Source organism: Phalaenopsis equestris, unplaced genomic scaffold (genome assembly GCF_001263595.1).
Source record: "Phalaenopsis equestris unplaced genomic scaffold, ASM126359v1 Scaffold000240, whole genome shotgun sequence".
In the NCBI taxonomy this organism is placed as follows: Eukaryota; Viridiplantae; Streptophyta; class Magnoliopsida; order Asparagales; family Orchidaceae; genus Phalaenopsis; species Phalaenopsis equestris.
Window position 1 is genome coordinate 1,727,457 of NW_018164682.1, and position 8,722 is coordinate 1,736,178.

Here is an 8,722-nt window from a genome sequence, read left to right on the forward strand (position 1 = left end):
AACATAAGAGAGTACCACAAAAACAAAGATATAAATTAAAGAAAGCAATTGAACTAAAAAGAAAAAAGAGCTTAGTTAAACCCATATCCCAACCGAAGGAGTTAATCTAAATTCAGTGAAAGAAAATTTTGGTTTAAAGAAGAAAAATTCAATTTATAGGCTAGTAATTCATTAAGAGAACCAAAACAACAAATACTACAGTCACTGTAAGATTAAGAGCAAAAACGAGGCTTCAATCACAAGATAAAAGTAGTCAAAACAAATAACTCAACCACTTCAAGTGAAATTCATCAAACAGTTTAAAATCAATTACATCTAAGTTTAATGAATCAAACAAAATAGATGAGTAAAATTTCAAAAAATGGTTAAAAGTAAAAGTTGGACAAGGTACATCACAACTCAACCAAAAACAACCACAAAAATAAAGAACAAAGAGAAATATACAACTGATTAGTTAAATAACTGACAAAAAGAAAAGACTGATGAAGTAAAAACACCACGATAAAAAATCTACTCAAAAAAGAAAAAAAACACAGTAACATCCAAAAAAATAGAAAAAAGAAATAGAGGTTGAAAAGAAACACAATGAACTCTCTCCAAAGCCAACATAAAAGACAACAAAAAATCCTGTAGCACTAATAACACAAGGAAGTAGTAGCCACCATAAAAATACAACAATAATAAATAAATAAAACAACAAAACTAAATGAATGAGCAATCAGAAGATCACCAAGCAATTATACCAAACAAAAACCTCAAAGAAACAAAATCAATAACCTAAAAAAAAAAGCATCATATAAAACAAAACAAAACAAAAAGGATAAGAATAAGAAGTAAATTATATCAAAATAGAAGAAATGAAAACACTAAAAATTATAAAAATTCATGATATAATCAGAAATAGACCTTTTAAACTTTCAAGTCCTACTTTTAAAGATAATTATCCAATTAATACAGTGAATAAGCATATCCAAAGTGGAGGATTTATTCTTAAAATTCTCGAGTTTCTCTCAAACCATTTGTAATAAGGAGTGACTTGCATAGCCAAAAGATGAAATATTTTTTAAATTTTACAAGATATATTATTTGAATAATATAAAGTTTAAAGAATATTTACAGGAGCAATAAATAAATTACCATTGTGCACGCATTTATTATAAAGATAATGAGAGAGAACATTCAAAATAAAGATGGTTATGAATTTCAAGACTGTTATCATAAAGAGCATAAATATTATTAACTTTCATATTTATTCGAGAAATCATGTCACAAGTTTTCAAACCTTTAAGAATAAATTTTCAAGTGTGATATGCAAACATAGTCAAATAACCATTAAACCAAATATGTTTAAGACAATCCACACAAGGAAAGTAATCATAGAGAGAAGGATAAACAATCTTATAGGAGTAAAAAATATGGTGATCTCTAAGATAAACATCCCAACAAATGATAAATATACCATTAATAACATTAAGATAATGAACGGGAGCATTGGTAACATTAAGAAGATTCCATCTTCCATAAAAAATAACATAAATTAGCAAGATATAATTAAGAATATTAAACCAATTAAAAATTATTTAACCATAGTGTTATTTAAGGCATAAACCATTAAATCAATGATCATAAAAAAGATAATTGACTATCATAATTAACTTGAAATAAAAAAAAAATCCTCATCTTATAAGCAATTTTACAAAGTTATTCCAAAAGAAAGAAGATGAAGCACAAGAATTATTCCAAATGGAATCATCAAAGACTCAGAAGACTACAAGCCTCAGAAGTCATTAGTACATCAAAGGCATTAGAATGCTACAAACCTCAAAAGACACAAGTACATCAAAAACCTCATGAGGTTACGAGTCTTGGAAGACATCAGTTCATTTCAGCCTCCTATAAGGCATAAGCCTAAGAAGACACAAACCTCAGAAGATACATGCCTAAGAGGGCACAACCTTAGAAGACACGAGCTTCAAAATGTACGCAATTGTTTTTTATATAAAATGCACATGTTAACTTTGATTGCAAACTTCCACATGATTCAGAAATCACAAAACCTCTGAAGTCATAAGCCTCATAAGACGAAAACATCAATAATACCAAAGTGGGAGCCTAGAAGTTTGGTAACAATACCCCAGAAGTGAGGCAAAAAACAAACCTCAAAAGCGACGTCAAAATTTTTTTTGCATCAAGCAAGTTAATGACGTACAAAAAAACACATTTTTTTACTTTATACTGCCACAACAGGTGATTGAAATGATACAAAGATCAACAGACACTATACAAAGACAACAAGTCAGTACATTTTCAAATGGTGTCGGTATTGCCTCCTAAAAAATTGGTACTTCCACGATTTTTATGTGACACTCTCTTCCAAAAATCATATCAGTAGCGTAGGAAAGAAAATCCTGAAGGTCCTACTAGGCAGGGTCGGGAATAACTTTCAAAATGACTTTCTTCTTCTACTTCACGTGAGAAGACAGTGAAAGAAAATTTCGGAGGTCATGCTGGACAAGGTTAGGAATAACTTTTAAGACTGCTTTCACCTACTTTTTCATGAGAGAAGATCACAAAAAAATCCAAGAGTTCCTGCCAGGCAGAGTCAAACATAACTTTCAGAATAACTTTCTCCTACTTCTCCATAAAGAAGATCTCAGAGGTCCTGCTAGGTAGGGTCGATGATAACTTACTGAAAGACTTTCTACTTCTAGGAAATTTCAGATCACCTGCTAATTAGGAATGGGGACTCCACCTTAATTCTCATTTCCTTTGTCTATTTATAGCTAAAAAATCTCTCATATTGATGACAAAAGAAATTAAAATAATAATAATAAAAGAAAAATGTGCATTGATTCTTTTGACCTTCCTACTTTCATCTTATAGCCTTCCGGCTTCCACCTTATGACCTTCAGCCTTCCTCATTCCAAATTCATAAAAATGTTTCCATCTTTCTAAATTCCCACCATTTCAACTTCCACCTACTCCCACACGCATGCCTAAGAACAAAGGAGCTAACCAACTAGGCTAGCCTCAACCTTTTGATTGAATATGGATATGTAATATGTTTATATTCTTAAATTTATAACAAAATTTATATAAATATCAAGAAATATGAATATGGCTTTGAGTCTTGATATTTTCAGATGACGAAGTTGTTCACGCTCGGAGATAGGGGCTAACTGATATACCATCAATAAATTTCCAATATCCAGCACAAATCTAAAGGCGTGACACACATCTCGAGGTAATCTTTTGAGCAAAAAAATTTCAAAATTTAATTAAGAGTCATCAAGAGCTTTGATTTCAACAAATTTTTAGTCAAACTGACCAGTTCAAGGAGACAAACCCAATGATACCAAAATTGGTCCAGTTCGAGTTAAATCAAACTCAGATGAAACCATTAAATTTCATTTAAAAGTTTCATGGAAATATTTGAAAGATCAAACATATGTTTAATCTGACATTCATATAGTTGAATTGAGCGTCTCAATAAGACAAATTAGTCAACCTAATATTGCTCATTTCTAACATCGCTAAGGCTCTCAAATGTCCATCAAATGTTTTCTGATCAAGGGAATCTCTCTGGGGCGTCTGATTCGAAGTGGTTTATATCATTCATTAATTTCAATTAAGACTCTATAAATAGACCCCACACCTCTCATGAGGAGAGGAGAGAGCTTGAAACCCGAAGAAAAGCTTGAAGCTTATAAAAGGTGCTGAAGTCCAATATCACCTCGTTGTCAACTGTTGCCGACCACCACTCACAGACTGCCGTCGATCATCATCGGTCGCCGCCCACTTCATACAACAAGTTCATCCATGCGACGACATGGTAACTTAAGAGACAATATAACCCTTTCCTTCCCAAGGGACAATGTGTTATCTCTAATTTCTAGTAGATTTCTACAGCTGTGACACACCTCGTGGTTGTTTCTTTTTCATGGTTTCAACATAAAAAACTTTTGGTGTTTCTACTATTTTTTTTTAATATAATCATGTGTTAATTCTCGTGCAACGCTAAGACGACAATCTATTAATCTATCACCACGAATCTTCTAGCATGCATCAAACAATAAATCGATCGTATTTATGAACTTTAATTGAAATTGTTTATCAAGTTTCTTAAAGAACTTTTTTGCAAGCTTTAAATGTTTTTATTCACGAGCATAAAGGAATCAAACAAGAAATTGTAGAAGCTTGTTCATTTTGCAATGGAGCATTTATAAAAAATGTTAAAACTTGTTCAATTAATTAATCAAACAAACATCAGTTACAATAAGCTTGTCAAACCCATATTCATTCGTAATCATAATATTTTTGATATGATAAAATATTTGGGTGGTACAAATATAAAATCAAAATCTAAGTGTTAGATGTGTAAATATATAAGAATGGGGTGGTATGTATGTAAATGCCCTTTTCTAAATTAATGAAGCTCCCTGAGAGAGAGAGAGAGAGAGAGATGTATTCGTTTGTCTTCCGTGCGAATGCGATGGCAACCTTCGCAGTTACAATCCTAGCGGTGATCTGCGCGGCTTCTTTGCCCGACAACTTCGATTTTCCCTCCCCCGCAGATTGTCAAGGTATTCACCCTCTTTAACCACTCTTCTTTCCATCCCGAATTACCCAAACCCTAACGCTCTACTCAGGGGAGTGGATGTCTTTGTTTGTCTTGTCATTCTTGCTGGAACTAACCGCAATCTTAACTCACTTTTTAAGACGATCATAAAGGTTTGGGCTTCGTTTCTCTGCTAAGAACAGATGGAAGAGCCAATGCCTCTTGACTTATAGTTTAGATTATTTGTTTCAATTTTGGCTTTGATGATTTAATAGTAGGCCTCGGGATTGTGGCCGAATCATAATTTGGAAGGAAGGGGGAGAACAATAACAACAACAAGAATAAGCCTTTGTCCCACTAAGTGGGGTCAGCTACATGAATTCTTTTTCTCTATTGTATTGCATCCTATTGATTGCATCCTATTGAGTGTCATATTTTCATTTAATTCTAATAAATTAAGATAATTTTTTATATAATATGACCAAGTATTTTTTAGGTAAATCTCTGCCTTTCTTAACTTAACTCAAATCTAAAATATCTATTCTCCTAACTAGATCATCAGATGATCGACGTTTAATGTGACCAAACCATGTAAGACGGCTTTCTTTAATATTGTTCGTCACTGGAGGTATACCAACCCTATTACAGATATATTAATTTCACATTTTGTCTTTAAGTGTCAAGTCACTCATCCCCCTAAGCATTCTCATCTCAACAACACTCAACTTTGCTTTATGCTTCTCTTTTAAAGGCCTTCATGCTGCGCCATAGAGCATTACAGGTCTCACCACTATCTTATAAAATTTTTCTTTTAGCTTAAACGGTACTTTGTTATCACACAATAGACCCGATGTATTCCTCCACTTCAACCAACCAACTTAAATTTTACTAATAACATTCCCATCTATATCATCCCATCTATATCACCATTATCACCATCACTTTGAATAATAGATCCGAAATATCTAAAATTATCACACATTTTAATGATTTGATCACTCATAGTTACAACTTTGTCACTTGAGCTACTACTAAAATTACATTCCATGCATTCAACTTTAGTTCTACTTAAACGAAGGCCTTTAGACTCTAATAAACGAAGGCCTTTAGACTCTATTTAGACTCTAATGTAAACCTCCATAATTCAAGTTTTTTTTTGAACTCTTTCTCTAGTCTTATCCACTAGAAGTATAGCGAAAAATATACACCAAGGTTCATCTTCTTTTGAATGTCCATTAAAAACATCCATAACAATATTATTTTCTTAAAGTCAAAATAAATAAACGAATAAAATGAGATGAAAAAAATGTCAAAAATAATATATAAAGTAAAAGCATGCATATTTTAATTTAGTCGCTTTGAATAAACATCTTGAATTGTGTTTGACGTTTCTTCATTACATCAAAATCATCAATCATCAAATATATATCAAAATTCATTACAATGCCCTTTTAAATATATATTTTTAATGATTTGCAAGAAACCCATATTCTATTTTATTTTGTAACTTTATCTTGACAATTTTCATCGTTGAAAAATATACGTTTAGTTATTGCTATTGAAATAAACAGTGTCAAGGTCAGTCTAATCAAACAATCAATAAGAGGATATGCGACTAATTTTCATTCAAGATCAGTCTAATCAAACGATCAATAAGAGGATATGCGACTAGTTTTTATGAGTTGGTCTGCAATTCACATAACTCAGAAATTGTTAAAAGATTTTGAAAAGTTGATTCTGATGAGCTTTAATTTTAAAATGTTATAATTGAATTTTTAAGTGTATAAAAATTATTTTTAAGCTGATAAATATCATCGATTTTAAATGATTGATATTCATCTCGAGGTCCAATGTAGAATTGAGGGTCAATAACTTTATAATATAATATTTAAATTTATTATTCATCTCCTGTGGTTGTGCGTATAAAATGATTATGAAAATATTACTTTATAATGATATTTCAGTGTAATAATATTTTTTTATGACTAGAGCGCCCTCAATCCTAGAGCAAGGAACACTTAATAAGATCAATAGAAACTGAGTTGAAGTCCATTTCTTGCAACATGCTGAGTAGTTTATTTTTCAAAATCTTTATTAATATGTTATAACAAATTCATTATAACTTGACAATTTTTCACAGCTTGTTTATGTGTCAAATTGGATTCTTTACATACATGCTTTATGAATGGGCATTTATCATAATTTTTTATTTTCTTCCAAACTTGAAATTCATCCACTATAAAATGATTAGATCCAGGATATTCTTGCAAAAAGAAAACATGGAAGTCAATAAGCACGACGACTACACAAGTTATAATACGTTCTTCTAAATTCATCTCTTTGATGGAGGGCATAATCCCAAATAGAGTTTCGAAAATACCGGGATCATGCTTTAAAGATGTGATATCAAATTCTTTTATTTTATGTCAAGCAATTTTTGTTGAACGTGATCAACTTTAGGAGCTTCATCATCAGTTTCTCAAAGAGATATGCTCGTTAAAAGATGAACACAATGCAAAATTTTTAATATTATTTTTCTTGAAAAATGAGTTTATTCTTTGTTCATCCTATAAAAACCTAAAAAAATAAATAAATGATCTTAAAGGTAAAACATTCTCTTGATTTAAATAACTTTTCAAGAAAAATAAATCATACGTTTATTTTAAAATAATGTTGAATAAAATAGAAACATAACTTGTAAAGCTTTGAGACTTTAATTCCTTAAATATATTATAAAGATAGTGCTTGGTTCTTTATATGTCTGACATACCTCTCTACATCCCTCATCTGTCTAAGCCATAGAAAATGTTCTCCCACAAATGCGAGGTCTTTTCTCTGCTAAAATGATATGCTATCCCTCATTATGGCTCCTGTATGATAGACTCTCTCAATGAACATCCGGGAACACAATCTGTTATGATGGGACAAGTAGATATCAGATCGGTGGTACTGTCCTGTAAGCCTCTCTTGAAAATGACCCCAAATCTTTTTGAATTCCTCATTAGCCTCGTACAGTTTCTTCACCACCTTGAATCCAATTACTCTTCTAGCTTGCATGGAGGTGATCAGTAAGTGGCGACGACTCAAGGCATTTGCTACTTGCTTCTGATTTTCTGCCTTGTGTTTGAGCACAAACTGAAAAGAAACTAAAAACTCAACACAAGAAGCATATCTGCCCTTTAACTGCTCTGACTGTTCAGGAATAGGAGTGTAAACAGTTCAAGTCGAGCTTGAGCTTAATTAATTTTATCGAGTTCAAGCTTGACCTCGAGCTTAAGTCTACGAGCCCGAGCTGGCTCACCAGCCGACTTGTTTATTAGAAAAAGAGAGAAAATAATATTAATTTAATATAATATTATAATAAAATGATGAATAGAATGAGCAATTAGGTGATAAATAATAACAAATCACTTAATATATAGTAAATAATATTTTTAATACTTAAAAAGTCCTTAAATTTAATATATTTTTAATATATTTCATATTAAAATTTTTTCGAACAAGCTAGCTCACGAGCTAACGAGCCGAGTTGGGGTTAGCTTGAGCTTGGCTTGTTAGCTCATCTAGCTAAGTTCACGAGCCACTTATCGAGTCGAGCTCGAGTCTGCTTGACTCACTTACAACCCTATTCAGGAACCTCAGAACCTCATGATCTGTGAATAACTTAAACTCATTAGTCACCAGGTAGTGACTCCAGTAACTAAGGTTTCTCATAATAACACAAAACTTATTATCATATGTCAAATATTTTCTCATTTTCATATGTCAAATACTCCCCCCCTCCCCGGAGCTAATCATCTTCTCATTGATGAAGACTATAGGATAGTGACTCGACTCACAATTACATAGATTTTTAAGCTCCGAAAGATGACAAAAAACTTGACCCCTTGACCCAATTTATATTAACTTGACCCAATTTATATTTAAGCGACTAGGGTGCAAAATAATATTTTATAAAATTTAGAATTTGATTTATATTTCATATACTAGGAGTTGTACTTAAGTATACATATCGTTTCAAGTAATATAAAATTTTATTTTAAAACTCTAGTATCAATCACACAGAGAAGTGAGATAAAAAATCTCTTAGGCTAATTATAGGCCTTAGTTTGGAATGTCGATTAAAGTGATTTTTTTAATAATTATTCATGAATAAAAATTTGA